The sequence below is a fragment of the Mustelus asterias genome, chromosome 11 (assembly GCF_964213995.1).
Source record: "Mustelus asterias chromosome 11, sMusAst1.hap1.1, whole genome shotgun sequence".
Classification (NCBI taxonomy): domain Eukaryota; kingdom Metazoa; phylum Chordata; class Chondrichthyes; order Carcharhiniformes; family Triakidae; genus Mustelus; species Mustelus asterias.
Window position 1 is genome coordinate 55,452,540 of NC_135811.1, and position 22,451 is coordinate 55,474,990.

General features: G+C 44.6%; 1 non-coding gene across 1 annotated transcript; it reads right to left on the reverse strand.

The window, feature by feature from the left end:
* Positions 1 to 427: 427 nt before the first annotated feature.
* On the reverse strand, positions 428 to 591 carry LOC144501054 (U1 spliceosomal RNA). The gene has a single exon (XR_013499041.1). It is a non-coding gene; the product is annotated as a U1 spliceosomal RNA (small nuclear RNA).
* Between the last annotated feature and the right edge of the window lie 21,860 nt (positions 592 to 22,451).

Sequence of the window (22,451 nt, forward strand, 5' to 3'; positions counted from 1 at the left end):
GACACCAAGGGGCAATTTAGTATGGTCAATGAACCTAATCCAGTGTGGGAGGAAACCGGAGCTCCCAGAGGAAACCCATGCAGATACGGAGAGAATGTGCAAACTGCACACAGACGCTGGAATCTTAAAAGGTCAAAAGCTTCTCCTTCTTAAAATGTGCTTCTCTGAGTTATGATGAAACTGATGCAATCCCACAGAAGCAGAGAGAGAGCAAATCATCTGCAGGAGGAGACAGCCTGAATGAAAAAGACATAACTTTAAAAGTGGTTGAATATTTACAAAATAAAGGCAAAAAAAACCTGGAGGGATTTAACTAACAATCGCTTTAACCAGAGCAGGGGAATCTATTGGATTAGAAGGATAATGCACTTGCCACAGCTCCCCCTCTAGGAAAAATGCAGATCCACTTCTATTTTTGTTTATAAGCCAGGGGAGAGCGCGAACGCAGTCCCCCACTACCACAAATTTTGCAGTCGAGTATCCCGCATTTGGGGACATCGCAGGCGTCAGCACACCCGAAGTGCAATGGGTTAGCCTCGTCCTGGGCGAACTACCTGCTTGATCATAGTTTCACCCCTGCCAGGTAAGTATGCTCAATACTCGCCGACGCTGCCAGCCAACACCAAACACTACATCCTACAGTCATACTTACTACGTGTCAAACTATAAATTGTCGCTTTGTTTAGAATGTTCCCGATCATATTCCTTCAATCCTTCCATCTTATTTTGAGAAATGTTTTTAATGTTCTTATCTCTTCAGCAGAAGTTGATGCAACGTCCGCTGCCTTATTTGCATACTGCCCATAAAAGGAAATGAACAGCCTTCTGCTGCTTCAACCCAGGGACTGTTTTCCAGGAGAAAAAACCATTTCCTGTCTAACTTTGTTCCCGAAGGAAAGATTTAACTTTTCAGAAACTGCGTGGGTGGGGTGGGGTGGGGGTGCAGAGAGAGATTGAGGGTTTGGAGTGGTGAAGAGGTTGCTTGTTGGCTGCAGGGGAAGTTGCTGGGGCCATGAGGAGGTTATTGAGGGGTTTCTGAGGGCAATTCAGATTAATGTTCATGGTGGGGGGTTATTCAGGGTCACGGGATGGTCATGGGGATAGGGGTTATTGCGGATCACGGAATGGTCATGTGGGTTATTGGGGGTCATGGGATGGTCATGGGGGTTATTGGGGGTCATGGGATGTCATGGGGATGGGGATGTTGGGGGGTCACAGGATGGTCATGGGAGAATGGGGTTATTGGGGGTCACGGAATGGTCATGGGGGTTATCGGGGGTCATGGGATGATCATGGTGATGGGGTTATTGGGGGTCATGGGATGGTCATGGGGGGATGGGATGTGTGAGGTGGACTCTGGCTCTAACTGACTGAGGGAATGCTGCCTGCAATATGGATACTATCTAACTTTTTTTTTGCAAATCATACTCTATTCATAGAATATTTAAAAGAAACATTTTACCTGTGCAGCACGATGGCACAGTGGTTAGCTCTGCTGCCTCACAACCATCGACGCCTCACAGCGCCAGGGTCCCAGGTTCAATTCAATTTCAAATTGTCAGAACTGGAAAGCGCAATCTTATCCACATTTTCTCCAGAGACCAAGATGCATTCTGGCAACCTAGATTTATAGATTTATCTCCCCCATGCTCATACCTAATACTTCACATTTTTACCACTAAACAAGGATCATAAACATAAACAACTGCCTGAACCATCTGTACCTCTGTGCCATTCACACATTCTGATCAGTTAATGGACACTTTCAGCACCTTCTCAGCCTTCTGTAATCCTCATTTACATTTCCTTTGTCCAATTACAGCTCTACCACACTTTCATAGTATAAATCTTGTCTGATTTTCTTTGCTCTGAGCTCTAATGAAGGGTCATCCAGATTGAAACGTTAGGTCTATTCTCTCCCCACAGATGCTGTCAGACCCGCCGAGATATTCCAGCATTTTCTGTTTTTGTTTATTATAAGGATCGTAAACAGTTTTCTTTACCTTCAAGTGCAGCATCAGTTTTACATCCGTGCAGGAAATTACACTGTCCTGACTTTAGTGAACAAAGCCACAGAAGAATCAATGGTTGTTATATGTGAGGAGACCAAATGTAGTGATATTGTCATTGGACTAGTAATCCAGAAACCTAGACTAATGTTATGGGGCCCTGGGTCTGAATCCCACCATATTTGAGTTCAATAAAAAAAATCAGTAATTAAAAGTCTAATGGCGACCATGAAGCCATTACTGATAGTTGCAAATACCCATCAGGTTCATTAATGTCCTTTATGGAAAATAATCTCCCCTCCTGACTACCTGTGACTCCAGAGCCACAGCAATGTGGTTGACTCTTAAATGCCTTCAGGGCTGGGCAATAAATGCTGGCCAGTCAGCGACGCCCATGTCTCATGAATTAATGAATTTTTAAAAATGGATTCATTGTATGTCTAATTGATCTATAGGTAACTTCATGAAAGCAGACACTTATCAATGTGTTTTTGCTGGGACAATTGCTTTCCTCTATACATTTTTGTTGCATCTGTCAGTGGTGGTATATATCAATTATACAAAGTCTGTACAAAATGCATATCAACACGTAAAAGTTACAAAATCAAAGATGGTTACATAGTGTGAAATGAAGTGACTTTAACATCACAAATTAAACTGCACAGGGTTGAATGTTTTAATAAATGTTCATCTTTGCACAATCGGACTTTGAATTTAGAGAATGGACCGATAATTATAATTGTAAGGGAGGTGGATAGTTCGGTACCAGTCATCTGTGATGTCTTATATCACTGCCTTCAGGCCGTATGTTCCTTCTCCCTTGTCGGAGGTGTGATGTTGAGACAATATCCCTAATGGATATTCGTGAACCAGATGGGTTTTTATGGCAATTGACAATGGTTTCATGGTCATCCATATTATTCCAGATTATTTTAACTGAATTCAAATTCTACCATGTACTGTGGTGGGATTAGAACCCAGGTCCCTAAGGCATTACACTGGGTCCCTGGATTACTAGTCCGGTGACAATACCACTATGCCACAGCCTCCCCACGTGATCCCAGACATTGCATGCTACCTCATCTCAAGGAAAAGCAAACATGAAAACTACACCATATTGGTACTTTGTAAACTCCTCTATTAGTTGTAAGGTTAAAATTAATTTTATCACTTTATCAAAAGAGCTGCTGAGATTTTCCAGCATTTTCTCTTTTGGTTTACCACTCTATCCTTTGTTTTAAAAGTAACGCACGCCAAATAAAAGGTAAAGTCACCATTGTTCTACATGACCACAGGCTGCTCCCACCGTTGAGTGGGAGAGCTGACTGGTGGTGATTTAACCTGAGGGTCACCATGCAGTTGAAGTCACTGTCCCGAATGACTGGCCTAGAAGGGGTCGGCAGTACTGGAAGGACTGCCAGCTGCTTGCCATTCTGGGACAGGGCATACACATTAATTAACCAGAATGGATCATTCTTGTACAGTACATCTGCAACAAGGAGATGCCCGCCCACCACCACCTTAACTTTGGAGATGGTGAAGTTGCTGCCTCGCAGCAGAATACCCAGGCCTGAGGAACAGCAAGTCATATCCTCCTGACCAGATTAATGGTCCCTGGTTCTACCAACGTGACCATTGCCTGTCGAAGCTGAGGTGCGGCATCACATCGCACTCTCCTGCAGAAACAGCAGGTCGGCTTTGTCCTTGGCAAGATAATCCAAAGTAGCCACACATTGCATAGTGGGTTTGACATTGTGGGGGCGGCACGGTGGCACAGTGGTTAGCACTGCTGCCTCACAGCGCCAGGGACCTGGGTTCGATTCATGGCCTCGGGTCACTGTCTGTGTGGAGTTTGTACGTTCTCCCCGTGTCTGCGTGGGTTTCCTCCGGGTGCTCCAGTTTCATCCCACAGTCCAAAAGACATGCTGGTTAGGTGCATTGGCCATGCTAAATTCTCCCTCAGTGTACCTGAACAGGCACCGGAGTGTGGCAACTAGGGAATTTTCACAGTAACTCCATTGCAGTGTTAATGTAAGCCTACTTGTGACTAATAAATAAACTTAAAAAAAATAGACACGACACACTTTAATGGAAGTGCTCTTTATTCCCCAAAGAATTCTGCTCATCCAGTACTGGATGTTGGATAAACGGTTTGGAAAATGACATGGTGGGAGAAATCAAGTTGGGTGGCTATGAGCTGAATGTCACCAGTGTTTTCGGGTGATGTCACCACCTCGAATGGTTTGTGCCGAGTATTTGTCGATACTGAAGGGCATTTTAAATTGAATGTGTGTGAGAAATAGAATTGCGTTGTTTCACAATTACAAGCAGGGCGAGGAGAGCGAATCTTAACTTTTTGTAACGTAAGTATAGAATTTTGTAATTTTGATAGCAATATAGAAATCACCCCAAAAGAATGTTTGGAAAAGGTCTTCAGAATAAGCCAAAGGAAAAGGTTTTAAAAGACATTATTCAGAAGGTTGAGAAAATTTAGCTTGCTAAGTTATAGAGTCATAGAGGTTTACAGCATGGAAACAGGCCCTTCGACCCAACTTGTCCATGCCGCTTTTTTTTAAAAACCCCTAAGCTAATCCCAATTGCCCGCATTTGGCCCATATCCCTCTATACCCATCGTACCCATGTAACTATCTAAATGCTTTTTAAAAGATAAGATTGTACCCGCCTCCACTACTACCTCTGGCAGTTTGTTCCAGACACTCCCCACCCTCTGTGTGAAAGAATTGCCCCCCTGGACACTTTTGTATCTCTCCCCTCTCACCTTAAACCTATGCCCTCTAGTTTTAGACTCCCCTACCTTTGGGAAAAGATATTGACTATCTACCTTGTCTATGCTCCTCATTATTTTATAGACCTCTATAAGGTCACCCCTCAGCCTCCTACGCTCCAGAGAAAAAAGTCCCAGTCTATCCAGCCTCTCCTTATAACTCAAACCATCAAGTCCCGGTAGCATCCTAGTAAATCGTTTCTGCACTCTTTCTAGTTTAATAATATCCTTTCTATAATAGGGTGACCAGAATTGCACACAGTATTCCAAGTGTGGCCTTACCAATGTCTTGTACAACTTTAACAAGACGTCCCAACTCCTGTATTCAATGTTCTGACGGATGAAACCAAGCATGCCGAATGCCTTCTTCACGACTCTGTCCACCTGTGACTCCACTTTCAAGGAGCTATGAACACGTACCCCTAGATCTCTATGTTCTGTAACTCTCCCGAATGCCCTACCATTAACTGAGTAAGTCCCGCCCTGGTTCAATCCACCAAAATGCATCACCTCGCATTTGTCTAAATTAAGCTCCATCTGCCATTCGTATATTGTTATAATATACTTGACTCAATGTCCAAGACTGAGAAGAGAGGGAGAAAAAATTACGACGAGTTCAGGTCTACATAACAATAGACACACAAGGTTAACTATATCAGGGAAAAAGAGAACCCAGAAAGAGAGGAATACTAAATTAATCTACAAATAACTCAGAGTTGAACCCAAGTATTTCAAAATATGGAGTTTAATTTAGATAAATGTGGGGTGATGCATTTTGGTAGATTGAATTGGGGCAGGGCCTACTCAGTTAATGGTAGGGCGTTGGGGAGAGTTATAGAACAAAGAGATCTAGGAGTACAGGTTCATAGCTCCTTGACAGTGGACTCACAGGTGGACAAGGTGGTGAAGAAGGCATTCAGCATGCTTGGTTTCATTGGTCAGAACATTGAATACAGGAATTGGAGCGTCTTGTTGAAGTTGTACTAGACATTGGTAAGGCCACACTTGGAATACTGTGTACTGTTCTGGTCACCCTATTATAGAAAGGATATTATTAAACTAGAAAGAATGCAGAAAAGATTTACTAGGATGCTACCGGGACTAGATGGTTTGAGGAGAGGTCGGATAGACTGGGACTTTTTTCCTTGGAGCGTAGGAGGCTTAGCGGTGATCTTATAGAGGTCTATAAAATTATGAGGAGCACAGATAAAGTAGATAGTCAACCTCTTTTTCCAAAGGTAGGGGACGGCATAGGCTTAAGGTGAGAGGGGAGAGATACAAAAGGGTCCAGAGGGGCAATTTTTTCATTCAGAGGGTGGTGAGTGTCTGGAACGAGCTGCCAAAGGCAGTAGTAGAGGGTACAGTTTTATCATTTAAAAAGCATTTAGACAGTTATGTGGGTAAGATGGATATAGAGGGATATGGGCCAAATGCAGGCAATTAGGACTAGCTTAGAGGTAAAAACTGGGCGGCATGGACAAGTTGGGCCGAAGAAGGACTTTGGGGTCCGGGTCCATAGGACTCTAAAATCGGCCCCGCAGGTGGAGGAGGTGGCTAAGAAGGCGTATAGTGTGCTGGCCTTTATCAATCGAGGGATTGAGTTTAGGAGTCCGGGGATAATGATGCAGCTATATAAGACCCTCGTCAGACCTCACTTGGAGTACTGTGCTCAGTTCTGGTCACCTCATTACAGGAAGGATGTGGAAAAGATTGAAAGGGTGCAGAGGCGATTTACAAGGATGTTGCCTGGATTGAGTGGCATGCCTTATGAGGATAGGCTGAGGGAGCTCGGTCTTTTCTCCTTGGAGAGACGTAGGATGAGAGGAGACCTAATAGAGGTATATAAGATGTTGAGAGGCATAGATCGGGTGGACTCTCAGAGGCTTTTTCTCAGGGTGGAAATGGCTGCTACGAGAGGACACAGGTTTAAGGTGCTGGGGGGGTAGGTACAGGGGAAATGTTAGGGGGAAATTTTTCACACAGAGGGTGGTGGGCGAGTGGAATCGGCTGCCGTCAGTGGTGGTGGAGGCAAACTCAATAGGGTCTATTAAGAGACTCCTGGATGAGTACATGGGACTTAATAGGATGGAGGGTTATAGGTAGGCCTAAAAGGTAGGGATATGTTCGGCACAACTTGTGGGGCCGAAGGGCCTGTTTTGTGCTATAGTTTTTCTATGTTTCTAAGGGCCTCTTTCCATGTTGTAATCCTCTATGAATCCATGAATCTCTAAAAAAGAAAGATAAATCTGCCCAAATCTATTAAACCTGGCAGAGAAGGTCAAGGGTGTGGTCACTTATCACTAAAATGGACTTAAAATGTACCAGACATACTGGTTATTCAAACCTGAGTGCTGTGAAAAGGATCCACTTATAACGCAGTCTTGAAAACTGGGCCTCAGTCTTGGACATTGGCTAGAACTTAATCTTTGGTGAAATCGAACCCAACTGATGCTGAGTTAATATTGTGCATGTTATTTTGTTTGAGGCTGCAAAAAATAAAACTGACAACTACAGCTATCAAGTAGTCTGAGACAAGAGAGAACAGTTATGAGTTCAGGTCTACATAACAATATTTGATTTGATTTATTATTGTCACATGTATTAGGATACAGTGAAAAGTTTTGTTTATTGCTGACAAAGCGTACCATTCATAGAGAAGGAAACGAGAGAAAGCTTTGACAAAGGGTCGTCTGGACTCGAAACGTCAGCTCTTTTCTCTCCTTACAGATGCTGCCAGACCTTCTGAGATTTTCCAGCATTTTCCCTTTTGGTCAATGGATGGTTTGCGTGATGTATCGGGCTACATTCACGACTTTTTGTAGTTTCTTGTGGTCTTGAGCAGAGCTGGAGCCATACCAATAGGCACACAAGGTTGACTATCAAGGAAAAAGCGAACCTAGAATGAGAGGAATACTACAAACGAAAACAGAAATATTATGACAGTAATAACCATGCTTGACGCCAATGGTTTTGTCACGATTATTTTTTAAACTTCATTATATATCATTTCCAATGCGATTGATTTATTCTGTCAAACTGTGAAAATAATCTGAGTTGGTTAATGGAACCACAGTTTGGAAGGAAGCTTCAGTTTTTGGCATTTAATTATTCTTAGACCTGACAATTCTTCAGCTATTTTCCATCCTCATTTCTGATTTGAATCCTGATGCTGGAAGAAACCCGAGCTGTTTGAGCCCGGGGTGTGCCGGTCAAGGAAGGTGCTCCGAGCCGTATGCTTTCTTGTGAAATGAACTTATCCAGACAAGAGTTGTTTTACTCCCCACTCGAGCCACACTGCATGTGAGTGCTTATTGCAGCAAAATGTCTGCTGCATTCCTCTCTTAATTCACAGTGACAATCTCCGCACTGGAAATGTTTGAGACGTACTGTCATGCGATTCATGGTTGTGAGACATTTCCTACTTTATATCAAAACCCCACAATATTCTTTCACAAGGCTACAGCTGGTCACGTGGACAGTTACTTGGCGCATCAGCCTGCAGTTTGGGTGGACTGCTCAGAGTGAAATGGAGTTCAGAGCCAAATAATCCAAATTTGGAGATTGAGTTTGTGAAGTGCATGAATTATCCCCCTGCTGGATTGCAAGTGCTTGTGCAAAGGACTTTTTCAGTTTTACATTACAACAGCCTTCAGGGGAGGAAATGGCCTCGTGGTACTATCGCTAGACTATTGATCCAGGAAACTCAGCTAATGTTCTGGGGACCCGGGTTCGAATCCCACCACAGCAGATGGTGGAATTTTAATTCAATAAATAAGATCTGAAATTAACAATCTACTGATGACCATGAAACCATTGTCGATTGCTGTAAAAACCCATCTGATTCACCAATGTCCTTTAGGGAAGGAAATCTGCTTCCTTACCTGCTCTGGTCTACATGCGACAAACAGAAATGTGGTTGACTCTCAACTGCCCTCCAAGGGTAGTTAGGGATGGGCAATAAATGCTGGCCAGCCAGCGACACCCATGTCTACGAATGAATAAAGAGAAACCTTGGTCTCAGTATGCCTCAGACCCAAGAAGCACTCTGAACAGAAAATGCAAGAGTGGGTCTAAATAATATTACAATTGCTCTGTTTCTTAATGAAAGGCAAATCTGTTCAGGTAATAATTATAACTAACCCTCTCCCATTCAGTCTGCAGGAACTATAGAATTGAAAGTTCAGCAAGAAAATTGCTGACTGGGAAATACTGGGCCCAAAGGTCAGAGTGTGCCAGGTTTTTGCAGTGTTCATTGTCAGACTCAAAATGAGAACTAGCCTTGGGCAGACAGCGGTAGAAGCGATAGAAGTGGGAGGATGCAATCCGTTTCAGGGTGCAGGACTTCTTCAATATGATTCCCTTTTAATCCACTCAACTGATTAATGACAGTATTACAAAGGAAAAAACTTGACTATTCCATCATGGGGTGTGGGTGTCTCTGGCTGGGCCAACATTTGTTACCCATCCCTAATTGCCCCTGAACTGGCTATACCATTTCAGAAGGCATTCAAGAGTCAACCACATTGCTGTGGCTCTGAAGTCACATGTAGACCAGACCAGGTCAGGACAGCAGATTTGTTCCCCTAAAGGGCATTAGTGAACCAGATGGGCTTTTCTGACAATGGTTTCATGGTTATCATTAGACTTTTAATTCCAGATTTTTATTGAATTCAAATTTCACCATCTGCTATGGTGGGATTTGAACCTGGGTCCCCAGGGCATTACACTCGGTCTCTGGAGTACTAGTCCAGCAAAAATGCCGCTAGGCCACCCACTGATAGGAAAAGACCAGCTGATCCATCAAGCCTGCTGTTTATTAGAGGATTGTGACTGGACACTGTGGTTGGTACTGTGGAGTGCTGGGAATCTATCTAACTCAGATATCAAACTGCTTTTTCGGCAACAGAAAGTTGGTGCAATTTCAACTTACAACATTTACCACGTCATCCGGGAGTCTGGTCCATACCAAATCGAATCTAGTTTCATTTCCCTGCCCTAGTAAAATAATTACTTGGTCATAAGACAATTGAAACATATTCTTCAGCTTCAATGAAGTGGAACTTCTTCCAAAAGGCATATGAAGACCACAACCAATCATAGGATACACAAATGTCCTGATCACAGAGGGGCCACCAGCTGGTAGTGGTGAGTTTGTGCTTAGCACTATATATCTGTTGACTGTCTTATAAAGCCCAGCATTTGTTATGTTTTCAACTATCACTTCTAATCCAAGGGGTGGCATGGTGGCACAGCGGTTAGCACTGCTGCCTCAAAGCGACAGGGACCCAGCTTCAATACCGGCCTCGGGTCACTGTCTGTGTGGAGTTTGCACGTTCTCCCTGTGTCTGCATGGGTTTCCTCCGGTTTCCTCCCACAATCCGAAGATGTGCAGGTTAGGTTGATTGGCCATGCTAAATATACCCCAGTGTCAGGGGGACTAGCAGGGTAAATATGAGGGGTTAAGGGAATAGGGCCTGGGTGGGATTGTGGTCGGTGCAGATTTGATGGGCTGAATTTCTATGAATAAGTTTCTATGAATGGCCTCCTTCTGCACTGTAAGGATTCTATGATTCAAGGCAAAATAAAGTATTTTGGAGAGAGGGGTGTGGTCTCTTAAGAAATTTGTCCAGAGACAAGCCCATGTGACCTGCTTGTTATGGAGACAAGAAACTCAAACCAAAACTGATTGAAAGTAAGGTGCAAGTTTTAATACCTCAACACAAAAGGGAGATAGCTAATCTTGCTGCATACACACTCCCAGGGTCAGCCAAGACAGAGAATTTTGGGGACAAAGACCAAAAGCAGATGTTGCTACGCTAGACAGAAGAGGTTCACCACCAAGCAGAATGCTGGTGAGGATGGATTCCCAGTTCAAAGAAACAAGACTTGTGGAAAGTGAAGACCAAGGAGTCACCAGAGGATGTCTTGCTATTGGAAGTCCATTTGAGTATGCTTGAGTTTCTGCTGAGAGACGGGTGTAATGTATAAAAAAAAGGCATGGGTTTCGGGTTGTGTTAAGTCTGAACCTTATATCCATTGCCTACTGACTAATGTTTAATTGATGTTGATTTTAGTTTGTTTGTTTCAGTAACAGTCATAAAATGTGAAATCCTGTCAAGGGAATCTTTGCATTGGTCATTGAGAAATACATATCTTTTTAAAAGTTGTTGGTCTTTACAGGTATCATAACAAACTGGACCAAATTCTACACACTCCCAGGCATTATTAAACAAAGGAATATGGAGTTTTATTTTCAGCAAATCCATTGTGCTTCAATTATTATGAATTGGAGCTATCCCTATCGACTCTGTTGATTGGTGGGTGTTGCATCCAAGTTAGTCCCAATGCACACATATCACAGCACTGGTTGCTTTTATTTTTGTTAAATGTGTTCAGATTTGGACAATGCAAGAGCCAGATCCCAGCAGGTGTGTTGGCCAAATGGTGTAGTTACTAGACAGAGGTAGGATTGGGCTAAGGGTTAGAGTTGACCCCCTGAAGAGCTTGTTGGCACACTCTGTCTAGGCCCACTCATGAAAAATGAGCAAGCTATGTTACCCATGTAGCCAATGTACCATTCCCATGAGTGCTTTGATTTGATTTGATTTATTATTGTCACATGCATTGGGATATAGTGAAAAGTATTATTTCTTGCATGCTGTACAGATAAAACATACTGTTCATAGAGACAGGAGAAGGAAAGGAGAGGGTGCAGAATAGTGCTGCAGTTATACATAGGGTGAAGAGAAAGATTAATATATGATAGGTCCATTCAAAAGTCTGATGACAGCAGGGAAGAAGCTGTTCTTGAGTTGGTTAGTACATGATCTCAGACTTTTGTTTCTTTCTCCCAGCAGAAGAAGGTGGAAGAGAGTATATCCAGGGTGCGTGGGGTCCTTGATGATGCTGGCTGCTTTTCCCAGGCAGCGGGACGTGTAGACGGAGTCGATGGATGGGAGGCTGGTTTGTGAGATGGACTGGGCTTCGTTCACAACCATTTGTAATTTCTTGTGGTCTTGGTAGAGCAGGAGCCATACCAAGCTGTGATACAACCAGAAAGAATACTGTCTATTGTGAAATTGGTGAGAGGCATCGTGGACATCCTGAATTTCCTTAGCCTCCTGAGAAAGTAGAGGCGTTGGTGGGCTTTCTGTGGTGGAGCAGTACCCAAGCTGGAGATCATACCTTCAGCAAATTGAGGTAAAAAAACTTATTCAATAATCAATATTTCCTGACAATAGCATCTCATGTTGCACAGAATATTATGCTGATTTCTCCATTACAACAGTGACTACAATTAATAATACTCAATATGTCAGCTTGGGGAGATGTGGTATAGTGGTGATGTCCAACAGAATAGTAATCCAGAAGCCCCAGCTAATCCTCTGGGGCCATTGGTTCAAATCCCACCACAACTGCTGCTGGAATTTGACTCTGAGGAATAAAATCTGGAATATAAAGCTAGTCTCAATGACGCTCGCCATGCCAACCATCGTTGATTGTTGTGCAAACCCATCTGGCTCACTAATGTCCCTTTAGGGAAGGAAATCTGCCTTCCTTACTTGGTCTGGTCTAAATGTGACTCCAGAGCCACAGCAATGTGGTTGACTCTTAACTGCCCTCTGAAATGGCCGAGCAAGACAGTCAATTTCAAGAGGCAATTTGGGATGGGCAATAAATGTTGGCCTTGCCAGCAAGGTCCACATACTGTAAATGAATAAAAAGACACATTACTGCACAGCTCAATGGCTCAGTCAGCCTAAGAGATTCATAGAACAGCATAGTAAAACAGGAGGCCATTCAGCCTATCAAGTCTACACTGGATCTTTGTAAGGGCAATCCAGTTAATCCTATACATTTGCTGTTTCGTACACCTGTACCTTTTCTCTAATTTAAGTATTTATCCAGTTCCCTTTGGAAGGCTTTATTTCACATCCTGAACATTCACTGTAAGAAAACGTTTCATTCACGCTGCCGCTGGTTATTTTGCAAATCACACCATGTGTGTGCCCTCATTATTGATCATTCTACCATTGGAAATGCTTCTCTTCATTTACGTTATCAAAGCAGATCATGATTTTAAACATTTCGATCAAATCTTTCCTCAGCCTTTTCAACTCCAAGATAAACAGTCCCAGCTGCTCCAGACCATGTAACTAGCTGCAATGCCTCATCTGGCAATCATTCTAACCCCCGTCTCCATAGCATTCACGTCCATTCTAAAATCTAATTGTTGTAAAGTAACTAGAGCTTCACAACGAACGAAACATCATGCCAAACTGACATAATAAGTATTATTAATTGTAGTCCATCGGCAGGTACTTCAGCACATTGCTACGTCAACTGTTTGTCTGTGCTTTGACTTATTTCAGTTCTCTGCTCATAGCAATTAGATGGTAGTCATGAAGTGGAGATGCCGGCATTGGACTGGGGTAAACACAGTAAGAAGTCGAACAACATCAAGTTAAAGTCCAACAGGTTTATTTGGTAGCAAAAGCCTTTTGCTACCAAATAAACCTGTTGGACTTTAACCTGGTGTTGTTAGAGTTCTTACATAGCAATTAGAACCAGCTCATTACACGCAAATCTAAACTAACAGGGATTTTAGCAGTGAGCAGTGTCATCAAACATTAGGAAGGTGAGGCAGTGGCACAGTGATATTTCACTGGCTAGTAATCCACAGACCCAGAGGAATGCTCTGGGGACCTGGGTTCAAATCTCACTAGATGGCGAAATTTGAATTCAATAAAAATCTGGAATTAACAAGTCTAATGATGACCATGAAACCATTGTTGTAAAAACCCATCTGGATCACTAATGTCCCTTTAGGGAAGGAAATCTGTCGTCCTTATCTGGTCTGGCCTACATGAGACTCCAGAGCCACAACAATGTGGTTGACTCTTTAATCCCCTCTGAAATGGTCTAGCAAACCACTCAGTTCAAGGACAATTAGGGATCGACAACAAATGCTGCCCCAGACAGCGACACCTACATCCCATGAATAAATTTTTAAAAATACGCTGACACACGCTGGAATCAGCTATGCTGAAGAAAGCAAGTATTTTACACCAAATAATTTATGATGATCATCTGCCTGTCCTGTCATTTAGTGCACATTTACTCTCATGACAAAGGGATTGAACTTTTAACTGTTTAGATTTGTTTAAAAATTTGGTCTATGCAATTCTGTTTGAGGCGCAGGATGCTTTGTATTCTACAATATTTAATGAGCATACATTACACTACTTCAGAATTGTAAATCATACTGAGGCCAGGCATTAGCATTTTAATTAGCCCCCGGAATCAATATTTTCTTGAAACTGCATTGTGATGAGATAACTCTTTTACCAGAATAAAACGGTTTCACATTCATTCTCCAAATCTTCCAGAAATCAGAAAGTCAGCATGACAGTCTGATCGTAATGATTTGATGATTCTTTTTTAAATGGGCAATATCTAAATGAACTTATTCTTGCAAATTAAAAGACTAAATACGATTTGAGAAAAATAAAAGAATATTCTCAAATTTGTCCTGCAATTTCTTTGTTGAAAAACAACAGATCAAACACAAATTCTGTTCAAAGATGACTGAATGTTGGAAGTTAACATTGCAAATACAGATACAAATCTGTACAAAGCACCATGTTTGACAAATGATTAGACATTGATCTGGGTATCAGTGTGTCATGAAAAGCTAAGAGGTACAACTGTGTTTGAAGGGATGCTGGGGTGCTCTGTCACATAAAAGACAGCCTGTGTGAAATTCAATGCAAAGAAGTGATTTTTGGTAGGTAGAATGTGAAGTGGCAACATTGACTAAGAGGTACAATTCTAAAGGGGGTGCAGGAGCAGAGGGATCTGGGTATATCGATGTATAAGTCATTGAAGGTGACAGAAGAGGTTGAGAGAACAGTTAATAAAGCATTTTGTGGGAGTTGACAGGCCCGGACCTGCTGGAAGTATAGGAGAGTATGCTTCTGGAAGGCAGCATGTCAGAATCCATGAGGAAAGGCATCATTACCCTCATCCACAAGCAGAAAGGGGAAAAGGGAAGAAATTAGAAATTGGCGACCCATTTCACTATTGAACGTGGATTATAAAATTCTGGCCAAGGTCATCGCCAACCGGGTCAAGTCTGCTCTGGGGTCAGTGATCCATCCTGATCAAACCTGTGCTGTACCCGACAGCAGGATCTCTGATAGCCTCGCGTTACTCAGGGATACGATCGCCTACGTGCAGGACAGGCAGGTGGATACCTGCCTCATCAGCCTAGACCAGGAGAAGGCGTTTGACAGAATATTGCACAGCTACATGATGGATGTGCTCTCCAAAATGGGCTTTGGGGAGGGAATCCGCAATTGGATCCAACTGCTCTACACAGACATCAGTAGCGCAGTTTCAATCAATGGGTGGGAATCAGATATGTTTCAGATCAGGTCTGGAGTCAGGCAGGGCTGCCCTCTCTCCTTCGTCCTTTTTGTGTGTTGCATTGAACCTTTGCCGAGGCCCTCAGAAGGGACCCAGGCATCAAAGGGGTTACAATCCCAGGCAGCGGAGGCACGCAGGTCAAAGCCTCCCTGTACATGGATGACGTGGCTGTCTTCTGCTCGGGCCCGTCATCTGTTCGCAGGCTCCTCCAAGTCTGTGAGCAGTTCGAGCTGGCCTCGGGAGCCAAAGTCAACCGGGGCAAGAGCGAAGCCATGTTCTTTGGGAACTGGGCTGACAGATCCTTTGTCCCCTTCACTGTCAGGGCAGACTACCCCAAGGTGCTGGGGATATGGTTTGGAGCGGCAGGGGCATGCGCCAAAAACTGGGAAGAGCGCATCGCAAAAGTGGGGCAAAAATTGGGCTTGTGGGAGCCACGCTCCCTCTCTATCACCGGAAAAAACCTGGTCATCCAGTGCGAGGTACTGTCCATGTTGTTGTACGTGGCGTAGGTCTGGCCTATCCACAAATCCTGCGGAGCAGCAATGACCCAAGCCATCTTCAAATTTATCTGGAGATCAAAGATGGATCGTGTCCGGAGGGAAGCGATGCACAAATCTCCAGAGAACGGAGGGAAAAATGTTCCCAACGCCGCCCTCATCCTGATGGCCACCTTTGTGTGCGGCTGCATCAAGCTGTGTGTAGATCCTCGATACACTAGCAGCAAGTGCCACTGCCTTTTGAGGTTCTACCTGTCCCAAGTGTTGCAGAGGATGGGTCTGGCCACATTGCCGTGGAACGCTCCAAGTAGTTGGACCATACAGCAGCACCTGTCCTTTGTGGAGAAATCTTTCCGGAAATACACCTTTGACCACATGGCGATCAAGCAGTGGTCAGCACGTAATGTCCTTGAGGCCCTGAGAGAAAAGGAGATGGTTGGATGGTTCCCTGAGCGGACTGTCAGTGTCATCTGGCAGAATGCCTCATCACCAGAACTCACAAACAAGTACCAAGGCCTGGCTTGGCTGGTGGTGAGAAGGGCACTCCCCGTCAGATCCTTTATGCACGCTCGAGGTTTCAACATCACCGCACGCTGCCCTCGAAGTGGCTGCGGGGGTGATGAGACGGTCGCACACCTCCTTGTGGAATGTGCCTTTGCAAAGAAGGTCTGGAGTGAGATGCAGTGGTATTTGACGCGGTTCGTCCCGAGCAGCTCGGTGATGCAGGACTCTGTGCTCTACGGGTTGTTTCCGGGGACGCACACCGAGACAAATATCAACTGCTGCTGGAGGGTCATCAACTCGGTGAAGGATGCACTTTGGTCCGCCCGAAACTTGCTGATCTTCCCGTTGAAAGATTTGTCCTCGACCAAGGCATTTTATTCATACGTTAGGAACAAAAGGGTTGTTAGGGAAAAAATCGGACCTCTCAGGGACAAAAGTGGGGACTTATGCTTGGAGCCCAAAGAGGTAGTGGAGATCCTAAATGAATACTTTGCGTCGGTATTCACTAAGGAGAGGGATGTGTTGACTGGGAGTGTCTCAGAGGGGAGTGTTGAACCGTTGGAGAAAATCTCCATTACAAAGGAGGAAGTGTTAGGTTTGTTAGAGAATATAAAGACTGACAAATCCCCAGGGCCTGATGGAATCTATCCAAGGCTGCTCAGGGAGACGAGAGGTGAAATCGTTGGGCCTCTGACGCAAATCTTTGTCTCGTCACTGGACACAGGTGAGGTCCCAGAGGATTGGAGGATAGCCAATGTGGTCCCGTTATTTAAGAAGGGTAGGAAGGATAACCCGGGTAATTATAGGCCGGTGAGCTTGACGTCCGTGGTGGGGAAGTTGTTGGAGAAGATTCTTAAAGATAGGATGTATGCGCATTTAGAAAGGAATAAACTCATTAACGATAGTCAACATGGTTTTGTGAGAGGGAGGTCATGCCTCACTAACCTGGTGTGTTTTTTGAAGAAGTGACCAAAATGGTTGACGAAGGAAGGGCCGTGGATGTTGTCTATATGGACTTTAGTAAAGCGTTTGACAAAGTCCCTCATGGTAGGCTAGTGAAAAAGGTTGGATCCCATGGGATAAAGGGGGAGGTGGCTAGATGGGTGGAGAACTGGCTTGGTCATAGAAGACAGAGGGTGGTAGTAGAAGGGTCTTTTTCCGGCTGGAGGCCTGTGACTAGTGGTGTACTGCAGGGCTCTGTATTGGGACCTCTGCTGTTTGTGATTTATATAAATGATCTGGAAGAAGGAGTAACTGGGGTGATCAGTAAGTTTGCGGACGACACAAAACTGGCAGGACTTGCAGATAGTGAGGAACATTGTCAGAGGCTACAGAAGGATATAGATAGGCTGGAAATTTGGGCAAGGAAATGGCAGATGGAGTTCAATCCTGATAAATGCGAAGTGATGCATTTTGGTGGGAATAATGTAGGGAGGAGCTACACGATAAATGGAAGAACCATAAAGGGTGTAGAGACGCAGAGGGACCTGGGTGTGCAAGTCCACAGATCTTTGAAGGTGACGTCACAGGTGGAGAAGGTGGTGAAGAAGGCATATGGCATGCTTGCCTTTATAGGACGGGGCATAGAGTATAAAAGTTGGGGTCTGATGTTGCAGATGTATAGAACGTTGGTTCGGCCGCATTTGGAATACTGCGTCCAGTTCTGGTCGCCACACTACCAGAAGGACGTGGAGGCTTTGGAGAGAGTACAGAGGAGGTTTACTAGGATGTTGCCTGGTATGGAGGGGCTTGGTTATGAGGAGAGATTGGGGAAACTGGGGTTGTTCTCCTTGGAAAGACGGAGGATGAGGGGAGACTTAATAGAGGTGTATAAAATTATGAAAGGCATAGGTAGGGTGAACGGTGGGAAGCTTTTCCCCGGGTCGGTGGTGACGTTCACGAGGGGTCATAGGTTCAAGGTGAAGGGGGGGAGGTTTAACACAGATATCAGAAGGACATATTTCACACACAGGGTCGTGGGGGCCTGGAATGTGTTGCAGGGCAAGGTGGTGGAGGCGGACACACTGGGAACGTTTAAGACTTATCTAGACAGCTATATGAACGGAGTGGGAATGGAGGGATACAAAAGAGTGGTCTAGTTTGGACCAGGGAGCGGCGCGGGCTAATTGTTCCTGGTTTCTCGTTTCAAGGCTTCATTCTATGATCATCTTGCTGGTGCCAGTACAGAGCGAGACTGCGGATAGTTGGGAACCTGTCTCGGGGGCAGGGAATTCATATGGTGTTCGTGGAAGTGGAAATGACTAGGGTTGGGAAGCATTTTCCGATCAGGGCCATTGTGATCTCCTGGACTCGTTTCGATCGCCTCAGGGGGTCGGAGAGGAATTTCCCAGATTTTTTTTTCCCCATATTGGCCCTGGGGTTTTTCACTCTGGGTTTTTGCCTCTCCCTGGAGATCACATGGTCTGGAATGGGGGGGTGGGGGTGAGTTAATAGGTTGTAATGAACAAAGCATCGTAGCTGTGAGGGACAGCTCGGTGGATAGGATATTGGTATGTAGATAGGCTGGAAAATTGGGCGGGGATCCTGGATTCAGGATTCAATCCTGGACCGGGGAGCGGCGCGGGCTTGGAGGGCTGAAGGGCCTGTTCCTGTGCTGTATTGTTCTTTGTTCTTTGTTCTAAGTGTTGCAGACTGGCACATTCCAAGGTCCAGGGCTACGTGCTGAGGGACGCGCTCAAGCTTGGGGCAGCCGCCGCAAAGGCACAATGGGGAAAGGCCACCGTGTAAAGCCCTACAACCGAGGCAGACCAAGGGCCCGGTCACTGTAGAACACCCTTGGACTGTGTAACTGTGTGATAATCTGAAAAACAACAGCGCACAGTAAAACCTAATGGATGTATATAGTTTCATATACGGAAATGTAATGAATGTAATGTCCTGTAAATGAGCATCGTATAGTATTGGAAAAATGACTGGGTTTTTTTTACACTGTTTGTAATTATTGCATGTGTCATTTTGCAATGGCTTATTTGAGAGTTTTTTTTAATGAATAAAGTATATTTTTGAAATAAAAAAACAGTTAATAAAGCATTAAGTATCCTAAGCTTTATTAATAGGGGTATGTTGTACCAAAGCAAGGATATTGTGTTAAACTTGTATTAAACATTGGTTCAATCTCAACTGGAGTATATTGTCCAGGTTCGTTGCCCCATGCCCACTCATTGCACCTTTCTCAATTAAACAAAGGCTCGGGGGTCAGCCATTCCCTGGTTCATTCCCCAAGGCAATGTCTTGGCCAGAGTCAACTTGCCTGGATTAAATTTAAACAAAAGCTTGGTAGTTCACTGTTCCCTCTTCCAGAGTCCACTCGCTGGCGGATCAGCTCTTCTCATGCAGCATAAAACATTGTTCCGTTCACTATTGATATTCTGGCAAGTTGTCCTGATGAGTGCATAATGAAAAGCTTTGACAACATGTCTTGTTTTTTTCGGGAATGATCAGTTTTAGGTCTGCTGGACCAAGAGCCAGTGTTGGTCAGTGAGTGAATGGGTGATGTATGAACAAGACTTGGTGCACATTAGGATATAGGCAGCAGAGTTTTAGATCAACTTATTAAGGGTCAAAGGTGGGATGCCAGCCAGGAGAGCATTGGTACAGTCAAGAATAGTGTTTGTTACTTCAAGGATTAGAGTTTCAGTTGAGTTGAGGTAGGGTGGAGTCAGGCAGAGCTGGAAATTGATGATCTCAATGATGGAACGGATATAGGGTCAGAAGTTCAGTTGAGGGCCAAATAGGACATTGTTCCATGTGATGGGTAAAGTGACTTCTGCCTGAATTCTTTACACACAAATGAATGACAGAGATCACATGACTATGGCAAACCACAATACACAACAGGCAACCGTGCACAAAGACATTTCTCCAAACAGACACCCAGGTCACAAACGATCTAATCCAGGCTGAGGGAACTGCCAGACAGACAGATGGAGTCAGTGACTAGGGAACAGAGCCTGTGGTGTGGACCAAAAACAACGGTTTCAGTCTTCCCAATGTTTAGTTGGAGGAAATTTCTATTCATTTAGTACTGGACATTGGATAAGCAGTCTGTTAATTTAGTCACAGTGGAGAGAGAGATGATGGTAGAATTGGGTTGTCAGTGCACATATAGATCCTGACATGTTTTTGGATGATATCAAAATGTGACACATAGATGAGAAATAGGAGGGGGCAGGGATAGGTCCTTGAGGACTCCCGGGGTAATGGTGTGAAGGTGACGGGGAGAAACCAGGTCATTCTACATAAGAACATAAGAAATAGGAGCAGGAGTAGGCCATCTAGCACCTCAAGCCTGCTCTGCCATTCAATAAGATCATGGCTGATCTGACAGTGGTTTAGTTCCACTTCCCTGTCCGCTCCCCATAACCCTTAATTCCCTTATTGATCAGAAATCTATCTACCTGTAACATATTTAACGAGGTAGCCTCCATTGCTTCAATGGGCAGAGAATTCCAGAGATTCACTACCCTCTGAGAGAAGAAGTTCCTCCTCAACTCTGTTCTAAACTGACACCCCCTTATTTTGAGGCTGTGTCCTCTAGTTCTTGTTTCCTTTCTAAGTGGAAAGAATCTCTCTGCCTCTACCCTGTCTAGCCCCTTCGTTATCTTATGTCTCTATAAGATCTCCCCTCATCCTTCTAAACTCCAACGAGTTCAGGCCCAATCTACTCAATCTCTCCTCATAAGCTAACTCCCTCATCTCCGGTATCAACCTGGTGAACCTTCTCTGTACTTCCTCCAAGGCCAATATATCCTTTCGCAAATAAGGGGACCAAAATTGCACACAGTACTCTAGTTGCTCCATCCCCTTTGCGATAAAGGCCAACATTCCATTTGTCTTCTTGGTCACCTGCTGCATCTGCAAACTGAGTTTTTGCGGTTCATGCACAAGGACCCCCAGGTCCCGCTGCACAGTAGCATGTTGTAATTTTTCACCATTTAAATAATAGTCCATTTTACTATTATTCCTTCCAAAGTGGATAACCTCACACTTGTCAACGTTATACTCCATCTGCCAGATCCTCGCCCACTCACTTAGCCTATCCAAATCTCTCTGCAGACTTTCCGCATCCTCCACACAATTTGCTTTCCCACTCATCTTTGTGTCATCCGCAAACTTTGTTAAACTTTGTTCTGGTGATTGAATAAATAAAAATATAATCCTGGGAGGACAGTTCCACCAAGCTGGACTGCAATGGAGAGACGCAATGGGGTTAACCGTGTCAAAGGCTGCGGACATGTTGAGCAAGATGATTTACAGTGTTCACAGACATATAGCATATCAGGCAGCTCACTGTCTCTTGGCCTGAAGATGGGTAAATCAATTGTGGTGAAGGTTGGGGGAAACAGAAGTTTGATCTTAGATTGGGGGCGAGTGGAGGGGTGGGCGGGGGGCAGTTAATTGTTGTAAGGGCTCCAGATTAGTTGCCTCCCAGCCCCACAACAATACAGCAACAGTTCGAGACCCCTGTGATACTGGCTGGATGGATGTCCAGCTGATAATGTGTGGGACATGTGGTGCATCCCTCTGCTGAGTACTATTCTTGATGTGGAGATGCCGGCGTTGGACTGCTGGTTAGCACTGCTGCCTCACAGTGCCAGGGACCCGGGTTCAATTCCGACCTTGGGTCACTGTCTGTGTGGAGTTTGCATTCTCCCCGTGCCTGTGTGGGTTTCCTCTGGGTGCTCCAGTTTCCTCAATTAGTCCAAAGATGTGCAGGTTAGGCACATTGGCTATGCTAAATTACCCCTTAGTGTCCCAGAATGTGTAGGTTAGTGGGGCAAATGTGTGGACTTGTGGGAATAAGACCTGGGGTGGGATTGTTGTCGATGCAGACTCGATGGGCTGAATGGCCTCCTTCTGCACTGTAGGGATTCTATGATTAGCAACAAGTTCTGTAACCCCACTAAAATAAAATCCCACTAAAATGCAACCCCACTCACTGGTCTTGCATTGCGTTTCTTTGCCAGTTCAATAGAGTGTGTGTGTGTGATGTTTCCTCTTTCTGTTCAGCCTTGTTCTGGCCCCACTTCTCCTCACGATGGTGCTGTTTCTCCTTTCCAACATTGAACCTGCTTCATTTCCTCGTCCAGAAATCGCCACAGTTCTGAATACTACGACTGCGTCAACTTCTAATTGTAACATGTCCAACTGGAAGGTGCTTTCTTGGTTCCCCTCCTTACCCTCATGCTGGCACCCTCGCTCATTGCT